This window comes from Hemicordylus capensis, chromosome 1, assembly GCF_027244095.1.
Source record: "Hemicordylus capensis ecotype Gifberg chromosome 1, rHemCap1.1.pri, whole genome shotgun sequence".
Lineage (NCBI taxonomy): Eukaryota > Metazoa > Chordata > Lepidosauria > Squamata > Cordylidae > Hemicordylus > Hemicordylus capensis.
In genome coordinates, this window is record NC_069657.1 from 321,186,643 (window position 1) to 321,209,423 (window position 22,781).

Sequence of the window (22,781 nt, forward strand, 5' to 3'; positions counted from 1 at the left end):
AAAAGATAATTCGTTACTTTTTTTCCTTGAGTAATGGTTCTAACTAGAACTTCTTATCGTTCCCTGGGTATTTTGCCAATTAATGACAGAGCAGAATTTACAAGGAAAAGGAAAAAAAGCAAACAGGCTTCCATTACTGACTTTTTTTCTCCTACAAAACCTTCTGACCCTGTAGAGCGGATTACAGGAAGGACTGAGATTATTTCTGTTTCTGACTTAGACAGGTCACTCGGCCCTTTTTGTCTTTTCCCCCCTGATGCTCAAGAGTCTCAAAATATTTGTCCAAATTTGGCTCAAGAGATTGCTTATGTGGATGCAGCAGACATTGCAGCAGATACTACCTTAATAAACCTTGGTTTGGGGAACAATGCAAGGAATGACAACACCCAAACACCTCAAACTCCTCCTGCACCTGCTAATGGAGGTTCTATGTGTGAGCAAGAACAATGGCCTTTTGCTTTGATGGAGATTTTGATTAAACAACAAGAGCAAATTAATAAACTTGCTACTACTTGGTCTACAGAAATTCCTCTTATCAAAGCCTTTCTGGAGGAGTGTAAGAATCTTTTGACTACGCTTACTGAAGGAGTTTTACAAGTCTCTGTTACTAAGAATGATGATGCAGCTATTTCACTTCCAGCTGCCTCCAATTTTCCTACGATTTCTTTACATACAGCTAAGAAGAGAATAATATGCCCAACAATATGCCCTACAAACACAGTTAATTAGTCCAAAGAAAAAGGGCTTAATAAAGAAAGAAAACAAAAATAAAAAGGAAAATAAAAATACAAGGATTTATATTCTATCAAGACGGGGGACCAAGATGAACTTTAATAGATTATATGAAATTTTAGATGCACCACAAAGCCCTCAGGCTGGTGTTAAGGATATTGTGGGGAACCGAAAGAAGAAAAAGAGTCAAAAGAAGAAGAGGGTGTCTTCCAGTAAGGATACAGCTGCTTCTCCCTTGGAACAAAATCCTGAGGTGGAGGAGACACAATCTGAGGAGACAAAATCTGAGGAGTCACCTGAAAGCCCTGAAGACTTAGCTCTGAATGCTAGTAATGATGATATTCCTCGAGACCTCCACCCTCTCCCGCTAAGTCCATTAGCTCTGGTATCAGAACCATTGAACCTTACAGTTCTAAGAGACAGTAATGTATGTTGTTTGCAACTGGTCCCTTACAAAGTAGCCTTGGTTAACTATCCCAAGCCGAGAGGGTTTTTACAACAGAGTGATCGAAAGATGCATCTGGTTCAATTAATGAGAGCATTTATTCTGACTTTTGTTACTATGCAAGATATCCTTGATATTCAATATTTGTATTACAATTATTACAATGCACGTGCAATTGTGACCTTCTCTTCTAGAATAGTGGTTTCTAAATTGTTAAGATACCAACATGTGTTTCAGGGCTGTAGGATGCGTGTGACTAGAGTTTTTCATGATTGTTATATCAGGCACATTAATGGTCCTGATGTTCAAACAAATGTCCATGCTCAAGCAACAGAGGTACAAACTAATAAGATTGCTGATAAATATCTGGAAGGTTTTTTACCTGAAGAGAAGGCGTTGATTACAAGTTTTGGGAATCTCCCTGCCATTGAGCAATCTGATAATGTAACTAGGTTATCTCTTTTAAAAGAGATTCTTGCAAGTAGAAGTCTGAATCATGGGACTATCCAGAGAGAATCCCAGTTTTTAGAGAAATCCTCTACAGGTGCAATAAAATCTGGGTCATTAACTCTGGTGGATAATATGTCAGCCCCTGCCCCTCTGGAAGTCCCAATGATATCCCATCAATTTTCAAGCCAATCTGATGAGATTTGTAATTTAAATAGTAAGGCGGATGACCAGATAATTGGAGACATGCTGGAAGATACACGATGACAAAGCAAAATAGAATTTTTACCGTGGAATGTGGCGGGCTGGTTTTCCTCTATATCTGATCCTTCTTTTAGGGAATTCCTGGTTAGCTTTGATATTATCCTATTACAAGAAACCTGGACTTTAGATGATCTAACATTTAATGGTTTCCACTTTTACTCATTAGAAGCGACGCCAGGGACGGGTCAAGGCAGATGTAAAGGTGGCTTGGGTGTTCTTGTTGCCACTTCACTGTGAGCATCTACGAGACTCCTCCCATCATTTGCTCAAATTGCTATGGCTGTCTTGATCCAATTTAATCAACATAAGTTGCTGATTATTAATATTTATTTCCCATCATTAAATAGGAAATTGCAGATTGGAGTTATGTGGTCTAAATTGGAAAATTATGTTATAGACCTTCTTTTTACTTTTCCAGATGCTTTTGTGGTGATGGGTGGGGATCTGAATGCGAGGATAGGCCCAGATGATTTTACCTTATATTTGCAACAAAAGAAGGATGTTTTGACATCCTCTAACAGATTGGAGGATGTAGGGGTCCCTTTCACTCGCCTCTCCAGGGATATGAAATCTAATTATGCGGGTTTGTTTTTAAGTGGTATGATCTTTAGACAGCTTCACTATACTGAATGGCTCATTCCCCAAGGACCATCCCACTGAGTTTACTTATCTTGCTGGCTCTTTTTCCCTTGGATGGGTAAGATCTTGTTTGTAAACTTGTATTTTTGTCGAAATCTCAGAGATATAACATTTCTGTTTTTACTTATATTACTAATAAAAGCATTTTTAAAATCTTGGAAAAAAATAATAATAATTAGCACCCTAAAAATTGACCTCAGCCCCCATGAGCCAAGTCACGGTCAGTTTTGGCCCACCAGATCATTTGAGTTGTGTAGTATAGTACTAACAGATAAACTTGAAACTCCTTTACTAACTGCTGGTCTGGTAAATTGTGCATGAATGTCCCTCCCCTAGGCCTTGTCCCAGCCCTGCTCTGCCCTGGGCCCAAAAGGGAGCTTTCTGATTGGCCCGAGGGGTGTTTGGGTGCGGGGCCTGGGACCGTTGGTCTTTGGTCCCCGCCCCGGTCTCTCGGTCTGGGCTTGGCGTCCGTTAGTGTAGGAGCTCGTCGACAGAGCTCCTACACTACAGTGAGGCTTGGGCGGGCAGCGAGTGAGGTCTCTCCGTGGTGGCGGCAGCTATCGGCTGGGCCCGTCTTAGGGCGACAGAGGCTGCAACAGTGGCAGGGCTTTGGCCTTTGGCGGCTCTGGCTCCAGAGGGATTTTGGCAGGCTTCGGCCCTGCTATTAGTGGCCGCATGATGGTCGCGGCGGCAGCAAGTTTGGGCTTTGGCCCTGGTTTGGCCCCATTAGGGGCATGGGGGGGATGCTGGGACACAGGTGGTGTGTTGGGCTTGGGGATTGGCTAGCCCTGTAGGGCTTTTTCAGCAGATCTGTGCTGGCCTGCTGGGAGTGGGTGTTCTTGTGGGCATTGTCAGCAGCACATTTAGGGGACCCCTGGTGGTTGGTGGCCTGGCTGGGCCTTTTCAACAGAGTTGTTCATGTCCCCCTGGTGGCGGTAGGCCTGGTTGGCCTTTTTGCTGAAGATTGGTTAACGGCCGACTGGGACTGGGTGCCTTGCAACCTGCTGGGGGAGAGAGGGTGTTTTTTCTGCTTATTACTGGGTTGATTTTACTAAGGCAGATGCCTAAGAAAGCCAAAAGAAAGAATGGTGGGTGGCCTATTTGGCAGCCCAAGCAGCCTGCTTCTCCCTCCTCCTTATCGGACGATGAGGAGGAGGAAATGGTCCTTATTCAGGGGTTGATTAACCGGATGGAAGCTTTAGAAAAAGTCAAGGCTGCTCCCTCTGACAAGGGTGCTGGCCCGTCTGGCACACCCAAGAAGGTTCCTCGGCGCACTCGTGGAGCTGCTAGGACACACTTACTAAAATCTATTTCTGACAGGTTAGAAGCACTGGAGAGGGATGAAGGCCTGTCTGGCCCTGTTGTTTCTGCTGATCCAGAAGATCCTAGGTTGGCGGTTCCTGGCCCTCCTGTTCCAGCCGTCCCTTTGCCTGCGGCTCCAGTGTTGCCTATGCCTTCAGATCCATCAGTGCCTCTGCCTTTGGATCCTCCAGCAACAGTTGCACTGGGTGAGCCGGTTCTACCTACACCTCCCGGTGGTACTGGCCAGTGGTCTTCTTTGCCCTGGCCGATATCTGCCATGGGGGGATGGGGATCTGCCCCATTTTGGACACCATACGCACAGCCATGGGGTTCGGGTTTCACGATGGGGTTTCCAGGGGTTGCAGAGCAAGTTTGGCTAGGTAACAGGTTCCCCTTGGGTCCCTCGGCCGCGGGCCCAGTGGCACTACAAGCGACTTCCACAGGTGCGGCTGCTGGTTCAGGGTTTTACCCCATGGGGATTTTGCCAACGCCCCAGCATGCCCCCTATGGTACATTGGGGTTGCCCTTAGGTGACCACCTGCTCCCAGCTACCAGGAAGAAGATTCTAAAAGGAGGAGATGTGGATATATTCAGTTTGTTGTTTAGGGAGCCAGAGGTAAAACATAAGGAAGGTGAGTCATGCAAGGAGCATGAAGCCACAAAGCGTAAGCCAGTTGAAAAAACTTGGAATAACTGGCTTTCCGGCTTCACAATCTATATGGGGGTGATATTGCAGGCTCAGCCTGCTAGGGGTCCTGCACTTATTAAATACATGGATATTATTCACCGGGCCATTTCAGATTTTGCCGGCTCAGCCTGGATTAGATATGATGAAAGTTTTCGAATGTGTGCCCACCCTCCCATGGGACACGCCTTTGCAAGAGCTTTGGCTAGTGATTATGTCTCCTTCCTGCCCAGTTGGCGGTGATCAATCGGACAGTGGACACTTGCTTTCTAGGGTGCATGCGGCTTGATCTGCTGTGGCAGTGGGCCAGCAGTGGGTTCAACCCCACTTGGCCTGCTGGGAGTATAACAATGGTGGCCGTTGCTCCAGGCCAGCGTGTCTCTTCAGACATGCATGTGGACTCTGTGGTGCTAAACACCCAAGTTCCATCTGCCCCAGGGCCAAGCCTAGGGGAGTGGGATCAAAGTTCAGGGGAGGTGGCAGTAAGAAGGGGGGTTCTCCTCCACCCCCTACGGGGTTAGGGCCCCAGCCCATCAGGTGGTGGCGGAGCACTTTAACTTTGCCTGTAGGGTTGTAGTTCCTGGTAGGGCCATTCTGAGGTACATTTGCGACCTCATGATGGGGCTTCGTGCCCAACACCACAGGGTTCACATTACAGAGGGTATTAGGGCCGACCTGGCTGTCTGGGAGACATTTTTGCAGGGATTTAATGGTGTTTCATTTTGGAGGGGCGAACAGCTCCTTGAGGCGGGTGAGGCAGGTGCACTCAGATGCTGCGGGTGGCATGGGCTTCGGAGTGTTCTTCAGGGGTCATTGGTGAGGGGCACGCTGGCCTGAGGGATTGGGTGCAGCGGGGGGGAACGCAAGACTTGACCTTCCTGGAGTTTTTTCCTATCGTGGTGGTGGTGCACCTCTGGACCAGGGAGTTCGCTAGTTCCACGGCTCAGTTCTGGTGCGATAACCAGGCAGTAGTCCAGGTGGTCAGCTCTCAAACCTCCGGCTGGGTGGGGCACCCAGCTTGGATTGGGGAAGTGTGCCTCTGTTTATTGGTTGAGTATGCGGGATATGGTTTGGAGCCAGTTACTTCCTGCCATTTTGGATCATATAGATAGGTTCCCTAGCCCCAATTCCATCGTTATCCATTTAGGTGAAAATGATCTCAGCAAGTAGACTGGCCTCTCACTTATTCAGCAAGCCTCCTCTGATTTTTCTGTTTTGAAGGGTTGGCTTCCTGGCGTTCACATCCTTTGGATTAGTTGGCTGCAACACAGGGTATGGAGGGGGGTGCAGAATGTTCGGGGCATCGAAAGAACCCGGCACAAGACGTCTGCTGTAACTGGCCGATTGGTGGTGGCAGACGGTGGGGCTGTGTTGCCTCAGCCTGGGCTTACTGCCCGTTCCCCTGAACTCTTTCACCCAGATGGGGTTCATTTGTCTGAGATGGGTTGTGATTTGTATATCCAAAACATTCAGAGGGGGCTTGTTGGATTTTTGGAGAGGTATGGGGCAGGGAGGTCAAGCTAGGCTAATCTCCCTGTGTGGCGGGAACAGTGTGGGCTGGGTGGTAATTTCAGGGATATAACATCAGTGAGCACCTTTTGGATATTTTAAAGGTGGATTGGTCAATTGCTCCCTTGTGGTTTGTGCGGCCCAGGGAGAATGGTTGGCCAGGAAACCGGCTTCAGGACTTCGCCAACCCTTGGGCTGAGCAGTCCGGGGTGAGTGAAGCCCTAGAAGTATTCAAGCCTCTTCACAAAAGGGGTTGGCTTTGAAGGAGGCGGGCAGGTTGCACCTGCGTGTTTCCTGAGCCAAGGTGTGTCACCCTTGCAGGGGCAGGGAAAGACAACAGAGTCCTAACCCAGCCTTGTTAGGCCCGCACTGTTGGTTAGGGTTGATTAATCCTAATCTGTAACCCTTGTAACCCTTGTTACTGTCCACTATGCCTTGATGTTATTCGTTAATAAAGTTGTGGCTCTTTACCCAATGTTATGTCTCTGTGTCTTTTGGGGCTGGGGGTCCGGGGGCAAGTATGTAGTGGTCCTTGAAACTCCACATGAAGAAGTATGTAGTGGTCCTTGACTCCAAAAAGGTTGAGAAACACTGAACTAGACAAGGTTGTAGGGACTTAGGGATCTCTCCTCCTCTTGTTAAGGAAATTTCCCTACACAGGAAAAAACAAACTGAAATCCCATAATTTTTTATTCCACTTAAGAGGAAGTAGGCTGGGCACAGAGAATACAGGAAGAGGTGGCTGAACCCCCTTGTAGGTTACATGAAGAGGTGTCCGAATCTCCTTGTGGATCACAAGAGGGGACAATTGCAGACCTCTGTAGGTCTGTCTTAGATTGGTCACTGGCTGCGTAGCCTGTTCTTTTTGTCTCCCAACCAATGAAGTTTTTAAAAATTATGTTACTTTAAATTTTACCCCAATATTAAAAAGCATGTTACTTTAAAAAATTTTGCCAGTTGCAAAACTAAAGGTACTGTCTATGTGATAGTTTGTCTGTGCAATTTGTGGTATATTGGGAGCAGTATGAGAGCCATTAAGACCTGTGTTCTCGAACACAGATCCAGGTTGAAGAACAGAATATTGGATGCCCCATTAGTGCAACATTTTGTTGAGAAATCCCACTCACCTGATGATTTGAAGTGCTTTGTATTGCTCAAATTTATATCGAGGTCATTTGATAAACAGGATATACATAGGATTCTCTTCCAAAAAGAGGAGACTCTGGGCTCCAGTGAGGTGTGCCGAGCATGATAGTGCCTTTTCGGGGCGCACCACCCACCCTTGGCAGGGGAAACAAATTGAAAGCCCTTTAAATGCCCTACAACACCAGTGCCACTTCTGCCAGCCATAGCACTGCCACCCCTGTGACCCCGCACCATGAAAACACCACGCACACTCCTATTCCTGTGGGGAACTTGGGCATGGGGGAAGGGAATCACGCTTTCATTGTGGGAGGGGAGAGCCCACATTTGCTAGAATAGTATATGCAGATGGAGCTGGGCAAAGGATGCTGGGGGGGGGGGTGTCCATGACTGGGGAGATGTCATGAGGGGAGACCCCAGCAGAGCAACCAGACCCATCACTAAGCCACTGCAAGCAGCTTGATACCCAGCAGGCTCACACTCTCCTGAGAGGGCCACTCTGTTGGGGATATGCCTGTGCCCGCTAAAGCGTGATCCCCACCCATGGACTGTGAGCTCACAAGCTGAGCCAGCCACTTAACCACCAGGGAATTCGAGAGGGCCTTTCTTTTAATGCGGACTCCACGTTTCTTTGTTGAGAAATAGAAGAAGAAAAACCTACTCCCCTCTCCCCAAATCCCTCTGCAGCCTTGCACATACCCCAGAGTACATTTCCACACCCCGTGTGCCATAGCCTGGCTGCGAAAACGGCCGTGGGGTGGGCCAATGGGACAGTACATTCACTCAAGTTTTAAAGATCCTGGGCCCTGTCCATCTGTGCGCCATATGCAGATGAATGGGTGTGGGGGGATTAGGGAGAGGGCACTTTCCTCTGCTCCCCTGCAGAGTTCAGGGGCCGCTGCCAGTGGCACACATGTGCATAGGTGCGAATGGGCTCCACTGTCTTCCTTCTCCTGTGAATAACCGTTAGAATATGCTAAAGATGATAATCTGACCAAGAAAAATACAACATTTCAAGTCCACATTTATGCAGTAGAGGCATTTCAACTTCAATAGAAGTATCATCAAATGGGATAATGAAATCATGGCCCCATGAGAACCTTCAATATCCTGCATCAGAAAACATATACCATAATGGGGCCTGATAGTGATTTTCCAGTTCATTGACTTGAGTAAAGGAAGTCCTGATGTTATTATTTAGGCTAATAGTCTTCATTATTAAACTGTGTCAAATTGTGTGTCCTGGATCCTTACATCTTTCAGCACTTTGGTGATGTATACAATGCTGAAGCTGTGAACAGCATGCTAATTAACCTAAGCTTTAAATTAACTAAAACAAATTGCTAGTACTGTTTTGTTTGTTTTCTGGCACAGTAACAATGAAAGACCTTGTTTTTGTTTTGGATCCTGAAGGAACTTTTTCACTTACCGTATTTTTCGGACCATAAGACGCACCCCCCCCACAAACAGTGGGGGGGAAATGAGGGTGCGTCTTATAGTCCGAATGCTGTCCAGCAAGGCTATTGTAAAAGGATATTTGTTTGCCCGTGGTGTCCCAGGCACTGTCACCCGCTGCTGCGTTCGCTTACTGTCGCTTATGGTACTTACAATTTACAGTTCAGGTGCTGGAGGTGATGTCAGCCCTCCCCGCCCCTCATAGCCACAGCCGCTTAATCAGCAATGCCATACGGACGGGCGCCGAGGGAACGCCCGCCCACCACTCAGACACACCAAACCAATCAGGTGCTGAAGGTGATGTCAGACCTCCCCGCCCCTCATAGCCAGAGTCGCTCAATCAGCGATGCCGTACAGACAGGCGTCGAGGCAATGCCCGCCCACCACTCTCCTGGAGTCTCAATGGTCAGTCAGTCATTCAGGTCACATGATCAGCACAGAAAAACAACAATTCTCTAACGGTACAAAATGTCAAAGATGAAAAGATTAGCATATAAAATTCCGTTTAAACTGTAGGTAGTAAAATATGCAAAAGAACATGGAAACAGAGCAGCGGAGAGACATTTTGGGCCACCTCCAACTGAAAAAATGATAAGAGAGTGGAGGAAACAGGAGGATCAGCTGCAAAAACTTGATAAAACTAAGCACGCTTTTCGTGGGCATGCTGCAAAATGGCCACAGTTAGAAATGGACATGAAAGAATGGATCACATGACACCGGAATATGGGCTTCTCAGTTTCTACAAAAATGATCATCTATGAAGCCAAACACATTGCTGTAGAGAAAGGCATTAAGGATTTTACTGGCTCACCATCATGGTGCTACAGATTTATGAGGAGAAGCGGCCTTGCTATGTGTGCCAAAACTAGAATTGTACAAAAAATGCCACAAGAATATGAATAGAAGATTCTGTCTTTTCATAAATTTGTAACTGATGCTAGGAAAAAAAATGATTTTCCAATGGACCAGATTGGGAATATGGATGAAGTCCCGCTAAACTTTGATGTGCCATCTAATAAGACGGTTGACCTCAAAGGTGCCAAAACAATAACCGTGAAAACCTCAGGACATGAGAAAACACATTACACTGCTGTGTTGTCCTGCTGTGCTGACGGCACCAAATTGCCACCGATGCTAATTTTCAAAAGGAAAACCTTTCCAAAAGATGTTATTCCACGAGGAGTTGTTGTGCATGTTCATGAAAAAGGATGGATGGACGAAAATGGAATGAAAGTATGGATTGAAAAAGTGTGGTCCAAACGTCCTGGAGGGCTTCTGAAAAAATCTGCTTTATTAGTGCTTGACCAGTTCAGAGCACTAATATTAGCGAAACAACAAAAAACAGATTTAAAGAGGTGAAGACTCATCTAGCTGTAATTCCTGGGGGTCTTACCAGCCAGTTGCAACCTCTCGACGTTTCAATCAACAAACCATTTAAAGTCTTTATGAGAGAAGAGTGGAACAAATGGATGGCTGCTGGGAATCATGATCTGAGTCCTACTGGACGAATGAAGAGGCCCACTATCACTCAAGTTTGTGAATGGGTTAAAACATCCTGGCAGTCAGTGAAGGAGGAAATCGTTGCACGATCATTCAAAAAATGTGGCATTAGCAATGTCTTAGATGGAACTGAAGATAATATCATATATGAAGATAGCGAAGAAAGTTATATAAGTGATTGTGAGCAACTGAGCTTCCTAAATTCTGACACTAGTGATAATGAGTTTTTGGGGTTTCCAGAAAACTAGAAAAGTGCTTGAGCCTCTAAGTCTTTCCTCATTTGTTAATGGAAGTGATGATGGTTCTTAACATCACTGTTGAGTTTACGCTGTTAAATATTACCGTATTTTGCTATACTTTACGGTAATAAATATTTTAGTATACCTGTACTATTTGGTTCAGAATATTTTTTTCTTGTTTTCCTGCTCTAAAAACTGGGTGCGTCTTATTGTCAGGTGCGTCTTATGGTCCGAAAAATACGGTAAAATACAGGAATTAAAATAAGAAGGTATATGTGCAGGAGTACTTCTCTTATTAACCAACTGCTAATACAAATATGATGTGTGCCTTTATAGTATTGGGATACTATATCTAGAGAAAGTTCCATTTGCCCCATATTTAAAAAAGCATCAAGAGAAAAGCTGCACAAAAAGGCAACCAAAATGATCACAGATTGGAGCATTTTCACTATGAAAAAGGCTGAATTATCTGAGGCTTTGTTTAGCAAAGATTAAGCACGGGGAATGATAAGATGATGCATGAAACAGAGAAAGTGCTTCCTCCCCATCTCCTAATAGTAGAACTTTGGTCATCGGATGAAATTAATTGGCAGTAGATTCAGGACAAATAAAAATAGAACTTCTTCAAACAATGTATAATTAAAATATTGAATGCACAGCCACAAGATGTGATGACGACCAGAGCTACAGCTCGGTAATTTTGGACCCTGGACATAATGAGCTTATGCCCCCCCAACCCCCCGCAAAATAATAATTTAGTTGGTCACATGATGGTCATAAGGGCAGGAGAAGCCTAGTAAGCTGCTATCCACCCCCAGCTTCTATTTAGATAATAAATGCCAGTTTGTTAAGCAGCTGGACTCCAAGGGCCCATAATAGGGGCTCTCTCCTACATCTCCAGCCAAGGCCTCTCATAAGAAGTGTGAAGTCCCTTCATACATAAAATGCTAATTAAAAACACCGCATAAACTGCCACTCCTTTGTTGATCTTCCATATTAGTTCAGCTCACACTGTGCAAGAGACCAGTTTTTGTCTCATCTCAGCTAAAAGATTAAAATGCATCTAACGTGTATGAGCTGACTGGGGGGCTTTGTACCATCTGGGGAGACAAATGCTCGTTGTGATTTCTGACAAGGTCTCAACTCTAGAGATGGAAAAGAGGTGAAGGCATTGCAAGACTTTCAGGTTTTAGTGCATTATTGTGCTTTTATTGTCCTGACCATGGGGCCTAATTTGCATTAGTGTTTAAAAAGTTTTTAAAAAAACCAAAGAACCCTATAAAATTTTGTCAAGGTTGTCAGGGGAATGGAAATTAACACTGGCGGGAATGTCCTCCAAAGATTACTGTGTGGAGACAGTACATGCATTTATACACTCTTACCCTTTACTCTGTGCAAAAATGACTGCAATTATACCCTAATCCTTTGCGGGGTAAGGATAAAGAAGGGGCGTCAACACAGAGAAGGCTGTAAATGCAACCATGCTGTCACTTGTTTTCCACCTCCAGCGGGGAAAATGTTGCCAAAAGTCACTATGGAATTTCAGAATCTGCATAATAAGAGACTCTAACAGACCTATGACCTTCTTCACTTGTAGCAGTAAGGGGCTTATCTACCTCATTCAATGTCCATGCAAACATGTGAGTCAAGATCATCGGTAAGCTTGTTTTATTCTTTCCACTTGGTGATAAGGATAAGGATTGTCTGGGGATCATAGAAACTTTCATATAATTTGGTTGTTTGTCTACATAAGTCTGTAAAAGTGATGTTTTTATGAAGGAATGGGTCACTGAGGAAAACATACACTGAAATGCCTCCGACCTGTTGGAAATGGCCCACTGAAAAGGACTCTTACACTTTGAAAATACGTTTTATTGTTTGGTGGAAAGGCATTCGGTCTTCATAAGGATTTTGGCTCACACTGTGAGCCAACTTTGTTCAGAAACATTTTAATATATTCTCTCATGCGATTTTGTATTATGTTGTTGTCTGCACAGGAATGTTTTTATGGTGTGATTTTAAATGAGTTTAGTTGTTCTATGTAGAACTTGTAAATTATATTAATATATCCATTTTCAGGTACATTCTGAATTTTTGGCAGCCTGTTATTACATTAGTTTCTTGTTCTGGTCTTTTTGGCATCTACATTCTTTTTTTTTGGATCAGCAATACACACTATTTTGGGTTGTGTTTACTTTAACCTGTATTTAACTTCTACCTTTTTAGGGGGCTGTCTTAAATTCAGAGTCATCTTTGATTTGGGTCAATATGGTAGACTCATCACCCAATAACATCAACATTAACACCAGACTAACGTAGACAACAAACTTAAAAATCCACCCCTATATATTTTATCTTTTCTGGTATCTGTTCTGAAAAAGCACACATCTTCTGTCAGACTTTGCTTGCTATTAAACAAAATGTGGCAACACTTTAAAATATTTCATTTGAATCAGATAAAAGCCAACCTGAGTACTCAGCCAACCTGAATAATCTTTTTTTTAAATGGCAGCAAATAATGATTACAAATATCTCTATAAAAATTGCAGTATAGCACTACATTATCAGGAATGTGGACTTCATTCCTGAAAGGTTGCAATTATTATTGTGGAATCTACCATATGTGTTAGCCTGTCGGTCTCCAGAAGGCCAGATCAAGTTGGTTTGAGGGCTGACATGCATTATGCAGAGAGAAGCAGAGATTTCCTACATCATAAATGTGTTTTGGAAATTCCCCATAAGTGAGAATAGATTAAGAGGCAGGCAGGTGGATGGTGAAGGTGCCCACCCTCAAAACTTGGCCGAGGGCCACCTCCAACCTTGCTATGCCCATTCCATGACCTTTAGAAGTCTACATAGAGGGGGAGAATACCCCAGAACTGAGAATTTGATGACAATATTGCAAAAGAATATTATATTTACTGAATTTACCTGAATCCAAGACTAGGTTTTTTCCAAGTTCTTTGATGTTAGAAATTGGGGGGATTGACTTAAAATCCTGTTCCATTTGGGTAAACAGAGGTTTATGCTGTATTAAACCTTTATTTTTAAGGGGGTCATCTTTACTTCAGAGTTGTCTTCTATTCAGATAAATACAGTCTTGGTAAAGACTGTGTGGGAAGCAGCAATGAAATAGTGGAATCTGTGGGAAATGTCTTTGGCAGCCGAAGAAGAAATGAGTATATTTGACCAGGGTCTGGGTTCTAGAGGAGCCTGGGCTACCCACTTGACTTTTCTCCTGCTTATCAGCCACTTTCTATATCATCTAATATATGACAATTCAGGCATGCCTTACATTTTTGAATTGCACAAATGTTCTCTTAGAACTGCGCGTTGTTTTTTTAGTTGCATGTTTTGTGTCTGCTTGCACACTTCTTGACCACCTCACAGATCAGGCAACCTCACCTCCAATGGTATTCAAACCCAAAAAGCAAGCTGCTGAGAGTTCCTCGTGAGGTAACCTTGTCCCATCACTTCCTTTCTCATGTAGACTTCATGGCCTACATGAAGACACTGTGGGGACAGGGACATCAGCTGTTCATGTGGCTCTGGTAGAGCCCATTCTCTCAGAAGAGAAAGCTGCCTGAAAGCACAGAAGAGGGCAACAGTGAAGCTTTAGTTCATTTATTTCCAGTGCCAATTAATACAGATGGGGTGCCAGAGTACCCTAGTACCCCATATGGATCTTCCCCAATCTGTTCCTCTAAGTAAAGCAAATTCTATCAAGCCTAGAAACTCAGAGGGCTGCATGCCCTTCAGAGATGTATTTCTGGGAGCAAAAAGGGCTTCTAGGGGAAGGTGTGAGAAGTGAAAGTGAGTTCTCCATCTCTGTACACTCGGCAATATGGAGATAACCGTGGGCTATACTTGCACTGCAATGTTTGTTTTCCACTTAAAGCTACTTTTAAAAAATGAAAGTTGCATTTTTGCCTATATAAAAAGACTTGGGTTTGAAAGCCTACGCTCCTGACTGTGCTTGTACTTTTGCAAGGAAGAAAGACATGTTCTTGATAAATCACAACTACGATAAAGTTGGCAGTTCTCCACTGAGGACCGAATGAACAGCTATATTTTGACTCCTCAAAAATGAATTGCATTTTTTAAAAAACTGTTTTATTTTACTGCTATTTTTATAGCAAGCTGCCTCAAGCAGCAATGTGATGGAGGGGCATGATATAAATATTTTAAACAAATTGTATCCCTCCAATCCAAATCCAACCCTCAGTTGCATGCAAAAATGTGTCAACCCATCAGCCTAGTGCTGGGGGAATGGTGTTTTGCCTCACCCCATCTTGGAGCCGCCATGGGGTAGGCTGGACTGGTCCTTGCACTGGCGGAGGGTGGAACTAGGTGGCCATTTCTGCTTACCTGCGCTCCCGAAGCTTCAGTCTCATCAGAGAGGCTCTGAACTGTTCCTTCCTCCAAGCCTGTGTGGAGAGGCCTAGCATGAGGCAGCGGCATCTTTGGAGGAAGTTTCAGCGGCTCCCTTGGACTGGGAGCATTAGGCTCTTGGGGCAAGAGGCAGCAGCAGTGGCCTGGGATTGTTGGCAGAGGCAGGGGGGAGGGTTTCAGGCCACATGGCCTACAGGCAATGGGCTGGAAAAGCCTGCTTCTGTTTGGAGAGTGGACATTTTTTGACACAGTTCCCTTCCAGGATAGTGCTAGGGATTAAGCAGGGTCTGTCCTGATTGCTGGTTTTGGGAGGGTGCTTTTGTTCAGGCCCTTATTGACCACTGTGAAAGGCATGGTGACTAAGAAGGCAATGGTCAAGAAAGGCAGCCACCCTGTGCGGCCACCATGGCAGCCTGAAACTCCTCAGTTGTGTATGCTGCCATTTGTCTGAGGATGAAGTTGATCTGGGAGAAGTTAGGTTCTCATTTGGAAACTCTTGAGAAAGAGAAGAAAAATGTTAGCAAGGGTGATAGTGCTGGGCCATCCTGGCCTTCTTGCAGAATCGCAAAACATACCCAGGGAGTGGTAAAGGCTGAACTTCTGAGGACCCTTTCCGGCAGGTTGGAGGCACTGAAGCAGAGCACTGAGCACCCAAAGGGGGTGCTCCAGATGTGGTGGATGTGACACCTTTGCCAAGGACTCAGGACTCAGTTGTGCCTCCGATGATGCCAGCTCGAGGTCTGCTGGCGGAGGCCCATCTACAGCCAGAGGTAGCTGTTCCATATCTGAGTGAGAACATGGGCAGTTTACTGGGTGGTCAATTTGGGGTGTGGCCTATGGGCCCTCCAGTGGGCGGAAGTTACCTGGCAATGGGGTTTTGGCAATAGTGGGCACCCACTTCTCAGGTATGGCCTCACAAGGGTATGCCAAGTCCACTGGGTGTGAGTGCTTCCCCATATGAGGTTTCTTCTCAAGCCTGGCATGGTGCTACTTCACCAGCTGTTTCTGGTTGCTGGTACTGTTACAGTGCAGCTTGGTGCCCACCTCTTCCCAGCGAATAAAGAAAATATTTGGTGGGGGGAATATGTGGATATGTTTAGCCTTTGTCTCCCATGAGCCAGAAGTGAAACCAAAGGAGGGTAATCTGGGTAAAGAGAAGGAGACCATGAAGTGCAAACCTGTTGAGTGTACCTAGAATAACTGGCTCACAGGTCACAATATCTACATGGGGGTGGTCCTGCAAGTTCATCTCTTCTGGGGCCCAGCTTTGGTCAAGTAACTGGACCTTATTCACCACGTTTTCATGGATTTTGCGGGCACCTCTTGGGCGAGGTACAATGATAATTTTAGAATGAAATCAGCCCTGGACCCCTCCGTCCCCTGGGACACACCACTTTGAGAGCTGTGGCTGTTGATTATGCCCCCTTCAAGGCCCATACAAGGTGAGCAGGCAGATAGTAGACATCCATTGTCTAGGCCATCAGTTCAGCAGCTACTACAGGGGTGGATCAGCAGTGGTCCAGCCCCAACTGGTCTGTTAGGAGTACAACAGAGCGGGGCATTGCACATGCAACCCATGTCAGTTCTGACCCATGTGTGGGGTTTTCAGAGGCAGACACACCAGTCGCAGCTGTGGCAGGAACAAACCAAGGAGTGGGGCTCAGGGGTGCAAAAGGGGAAGCCCCCTAACTCAAAGGGGGCAATAGTTTCGAACCTCTGTCAGAGTTTATTGCTTAGGAAGATCTTCAGAGACCTTTCACACTATAGGAATGGTCCGTATGGGTGTCTATTTTACATTTTGGGCTCTTACACACAATCAGAAGGGTCTAGTTTGGGGCTGGGAAGAGTTCTTACCCTGCTTAAGGCAGATAAGCAGAACCTCTGGTTGACTCTGCAAGCCCAGATCCTAGACGAGCTCCACAGCCATGTCCTCCATTGCTGCAGCTGGGAGCTGGGGGAAGAAAGCATCTCCAAGCATCAGGGAAGCCTCCCCCGTATGTTCCATACTGCCAGGAAAAGGAAAAACTGATGTTATCAGTGGCCCTCTGACTGGCCTCAAGGGAGAAGATGGTGGGGAAACTCCCATTCAAGCCATTTTGAGTAAGTGATCATAGAATGAGCTGTGCAGAATGGCATATTCACAGTTCACAACCCCTCCAGCTGCAGCGCTCCCTAACAAACATGGTGGCCGCCTGCCGGGACCTGCAAAACCCAAGAAAAGCAGACATTTAATCAACAAGCAGGGTCCCTGCTCTTCACTAAACTGGGTTAAGATTGAGGGTTAGACGCAGGGTTACCCAAATTCAGACTACCAGGGGTTGGGGTTTTTGCCCTGATTCACACGAGCATGCCATCCTGGCTTAGAGGCAGATAACCCAGATTTAGATGTTTGTGTGCAGAGGCTTTTTGTATTGTACATGTCTTTAGGTATTCAGATGATTTCTCTCATTTTGTATTACACAGTTTGGACTTTTTAGGAATCTTTGGAGTTACATTGTAAGTACTGAATATTTATGGCAAGGTGGGACCTAACCAAATTTGCAAGATGTCTGTTCGACCCATAACAGATAAATACTACAGTACTGGATTGTCTGCAGTTTACATGACTTTTTCAGTGTCATGTCTTCCTCTTTCCTCACTCTAGTTGCAAGACTTCAGCATCAAAGTCTGCAGTTTCCATCAATTGTTTAGAATCAGTTCTGTTCTGGTTGTTAATTAGCTATAGAATAGCATTTTTATAATAAGGAGCACGTAATTACAATGGAGAAATGTAAGCCATTTTATTTCATGGTGCAGAAGTTTCCTACTGAATGTTAATTCACTCACTCAAGAGGATGAGAATAGAATACTATAGTTTAATTTATTCATTATGAAATAATGTTCCAAAAAGAAAGCAGCCCAAGCACTGGCGAGCATGTGATAGTAGCTAACTAATGAACAAAGTGCAGAAGACCAGGGACACAATGCAAGGACAGATCCCCTTTTAAAGCCTATTTTATTTGCATGCAGGTTAAACATGTCCATTAGATAGAACTATATGATAGAACCCATGTATGATTTTCTTTGGACAGTGCCTGTTTTACTGGCAGTGGCAATTTTTGACACACACACACACACACACACACACACACACACACACACACACACACACACCTACCTTTGTGCCCCTACATGCAGTGCTGGCATGGAGGACCTGTATTTTGAAGTCTGGGAAATAAATATTTCCCAGACTTCAAGTTCAAAATAAAAATTGTCCAAAAAAATGGATAGTACTCCTGAATAAAAGGAAAATATCATCCATAAGCCTCCAAAAATATTGAATATTTTGGGAAAGGTATTGGCCTCTGGATTTAGGATATGTTTCAATTCCAACAAGGACACAGGTTGGCTATAGATGGGGCCACTTTACTGCCCATAGCTACTCCATATTGTTGTATATAGATCACATCCAAAATATTTTTCCCCCTAGTACAATATCTAGAGGGTCCAGAAGAAAATGTGTTGGGGGTGACTGATTGGTTCTTTATGACAAAAGGTATTCAGCTGAAATCCTAACACTATCATGGAATACTGAAATGTACAAAGCTCCCACAGCCAAAGTACATAACAAAATATCCCCTTTAGATGTCAGATTCTGCACAATGTTGTTTTAAAGAAGATTGGGTACCATTATTGCTTTACTTCAAGAATTATTTTTCTAATATGGACTTTTCAGTAGGGTTTGAAATATAGTAATAACAGCAGGTTGGGTTGGGTAAAATCGAGTAGTATTGTGGAGTATGTATGTTTTGAATTATTATAGCAATGGTTTATATGTATAGTTAATGTGAACCACGCAGATAGGTAAGCAGGAAGTCAATATTTACTTATGTGTAGAATTAGATAAATGAATGTAATTTGAATGTAAAAGCTATTGTAAAATACAATAAAAATTTAAAATGCAAAAAAAAATTCTGCACAATATTAATAAATGATTAGTATCTTTAATAAAACTTATTTGTAATTCCACAAAAAAACGAAGGGAAAAAATCCAAATAATCTGAAAGGGGTTCCAATAATGAGTTGAAACCCAATATTATAGGAGGAGGAAGAATAGATTTGTGCATTTTTGGCAATACATAAAAATAGGCATCCTATATTCTTCTGTCATCAAGAAAATTTTGGTGTCTTAAGAACATAAGAACGGTCCTGCTGGATCAGGCCCAAGGCCCATCTAGTCCAGCATACTGTTTCACACAGTGGCCCACCAGATGCCACTGGAAGCCACAGGCAGAAGTTGAGGGCATGCCCCCTCTCCTGCTGTTACTCTCCTGCAACTGGTACTCAGAGGTATCCTGCCTCTAAGTCTGGAGGTGGTCTATAGCCCTCTGACTAGTAGCCGTTGATAGAGCTCTTCTCCATGAAGTTATGCAAACCCCACTTAAAGCCATCCAGGTTGTTGGCTGCCACCACAACTTGTGGCAGATAATTCCACAAGTGGATTATGCGTTGTGTGAAAAAGCACCTCCATTTGCTGGTCCTAAATTTCCTGGCAATCAGTTACATGGAATGACCCCTGGTTCTAGTGTTATGTGAGAGGGAGAATAATTTCTCCCTATCCACTTTCTCCACACCATACATGATTTTATAGACCTCTATCATGTCTCCCCACAGTTGTCTTTTTTCTGAACTCAATAGCCCCAGGTGTTGTAGCCTTACCTCATAAGAAAGGTGCTCTAGGCCCCTGATCATCTTGGGTGCCCTCTTCTGCACCTTTTCCAGTTCTACAATGTCTTTTATTAGATGTGGTGACCAGAATTGTACGCAGTACTTCAAGTGTGGTCACACCATAGTTTTGTATAAGGGCATTATAATATTAGCAGTTTTATTTTCAATCACCTTCCTAAAGTTCCCTAGCATGGAATTGGCCTTTTTCACAGTTGCCGCACATTGAGTTGACACTTTCAACGAGCTGTCCACCACGACCCCAAGATCCCTCTCTTGGTCAGTCACCGACATCTCAGATCCCATCAGCGTATACTGGAATCTGGGGGTTTTCATCCCAATGTCTATCACTTTACACTTTCCAACACTGAACTGCATTTGCCATTTTGTTGCCCACTCACCCAATTTGGAGAGATCCTTTTGGAGCGCCTCACAATCTATTTTGGATTTCATTGTTGTAAAGAAAGAGTTTGGTAACATCTGTAAATTTGGCCACCTCACTGCTTACCACTACTTCTAGATCAATGGTTCTCAAAGTGGGCGGTATCGCCCCCTAGTGAATGTTGGAGCAATCCAAGGGGGCGTTGGAAGCTCCATGTAAAATTAGGGGGCGCCAGGAACCAATCGGTGGGCGGCAGAGGATTCAGCCGGCTCCCCTGCTGCGCCTGCGCAATGAGCCAAGGGAGGGGCTCATTGCGCAGGCGCAGCAGGGGAGCCGGCTAAATCCTCTGCCGCGCACTGAGACTCCACTGAGATGCTGGAGGACTGAAGCCCAGGGCGGCAGCTGCCTGAAGACACTGGAGGTCTTCAGGCAGCTGCCGCCCTGGGCTTCAGTCCTCCAGCTATCCCACCCACCGCCGGCCAAAACTTTTCAGGGGAAGGCGGTCACTAGTTTTACATGCAGTTGAGGGAGCCCGCCGACTTTTTAAATGCTCCCGCCCCTTGGAGCTCCAGCGCTTCTTGTTTCAGTTATTACCATGTCTGAGGCAAAGAAAAAATCCAGGCAGTACAGTGTTGATTATTTGAAATATATTCCATCTCCTTCAAATAATGCATTACCAATGTGTATAATATGCCAAAAAGTTTTCTCAAATGAAGCTATGAAGCCTTCTAGACTCCAAGAACATCTGACAAAAATCCATTCAGATAAAAAGAATAAAGATTTGCATTATTTTCAAGGACTCAAAGAAAAGTTTGTAAAACAGCCCAAATTGGAAACTATCTTTTCAACAGCTTCCAAACAAGGTAACGATGGGTTGCGTGCTTCTTACAATATAGCTTTACTTATTGCAAAATCAGGGAAACCGCATACTATTGGGGAAGAACTTATTATACCAGCCATAAAGAAGGTATTACAGACTGTGCTACACAAGTCACCAACTGACATTGTCAAAAAAATCCCTTTGAGTAATGACACAGTCCAAAGAAGAATTGATGAGATGGCTGAAAACATTGAAAACTCTCTATGTAATTATTTAAAAACATCTCAGTTTTCAATGCAACTTGATGAGTCAACTTTGCCAGGGAATGAAGCCTTACTTCTCGCTTATGTGCGTTTCATAAGGGATCAACAAATCTGCCAAGAGTTATTGTTTGCCCAAACTTTAGAAACTGATACTAAAGGAGCATCATTATTTCGTGTAATGAATGGTTTTTTTTGAAGAGAAAGAAATTCCCCTGAATAACATATTGTCTGTTGCTACTGATGGTGTTCCAGCGATGGTTGGACACTACAATGGTTTTATGGCACATTTAAAGGAAGAGGTACCAAATATATTGGCCGTACACTGTGTTATTCACCGGCAACATCTAGTAGCGAAAAACCTGAGTGAACGCTTACATAGCTCACTTCATCTCGTCATCAGAGCAGTGAACAAAATCAGAGGTAATTCTTTGCAGGACAGGTTATTTGGACAACTCTGTATGGAGAACGATGAAGATTACAATTGTCTGCTTCTTCATACAGAAGTTCATTGGCTATCAAAGGGAGCCAGTTTGAGCCGTTTTTCCAACCTTTTCAACTCAGTGCTAGAGTTTTTGGAAGACAAAGATGCTACTTTAAGAGCAGATTTGATAAAATCAAAACCAGATATAGCTTATCTGACAGATTTGTTTAACAAATTAAGTGAAATGAAACTTCAGCTCCAAGGTGATGACCTGAATCTAATAAAAACTAAAAATGTAATTTCTGCATTTGTGGGAAAGCTTCAAATACATAAAAGAAACTTGGGATGGGGAGAATTTATCCACTTTCCAAATTTGTCAACAGTAGAAAAAAATGATGAAGATTTACTTGAATATTGCCAACATTTGGAAACTCTGGAATTGGACTTCAAAAAACGATTTCAGGATATTTTAAAAATTGATGTACCTGATTGGCTTTTGGACCCATTTTCCTGTGAAAATTCAGAAGCATCTCCAAACTTAGAAGAAGAGTTGATTGAGTTAAGAACAAATGAAGAACTGAAATTCAAATTTAAATCTGGATACCAACAGTTTTGGCTGCAGAAGCAGATACCTGAACTTTATCCTGGTTTATGGACTATTGTTCAAAAACTTATTGCATTCCCTTCGTCTTATTTAGTGGAACGTGGGTTCAGTGCAGTAACAACGCTAATAACAAAAAAAAAGAAATAGGCTGCAGATAGCTAATCGTGAAGATTTGAGAATGCTATTAACAAACATGGAGCCGAATATTGACAAATTGTTAGAATCTCATCAGGCTCATCCTTCTCATTAAAACTTATTCTGTTACTAGTTTAGTTCGTATTCCTGTCCTCTATGTCCTCACCATTACTCGGGGCTGGCCCAACTCCCAGCAGTGCCTTAGGCAAGGGGCGGGGCATTCCAGGGGCGGGGCTTGGGCAGCTCACCCCCTGGGGGCGGGGCTTGGCAGGGGGGCATTAAGCATTCAATTTTTTCTAAAAGGGGGCGGCGAACCAACAAAGTTTGAGAAACACTGTTCTAGATCATTTATGAATAAATTAAAAAGCACTGGTCCCAGTACAGATCCCTGGAAGACTCCACTTCTTACTTCCCTTTGCAGAAGACATGCTGGTCCTCTCCCAGCAAGGCCTGTTGTTCTTCATCTATATGACCTGATAGGAAAGCTTCCTGGACAGATTTTTTAATAATAAATTTTATTTTACTACTTGGATAGATAACGGGATTAAGTGCTGAAAAAAAGCTTTATTAGTTTATTAGTAAATTATTAATTTTCTTTGTAATGTTGCCTTCAAAAATATTGCATTGGTATTTTAGATTGTACCTTTTTATTTTTAAGAGTCCACAATTTGAAGTACCACCTATTTGAAGATTGAAAAAG

At 44.0% G+C, this 22,781-nt stretch overlaps 1 pseudogene; it reads left to right on the top strand.

Annotated features, from left to right (window-relative positions):
• Positions 1–22,196, top strand: part of LOC128338958 (protein ZBED8-like) — a 45,363-nt pseudogene extending 23,167 nt beyond the window's left edge.
• Positions 22,197–22,781: the final 585 nt, after the last annotated feature.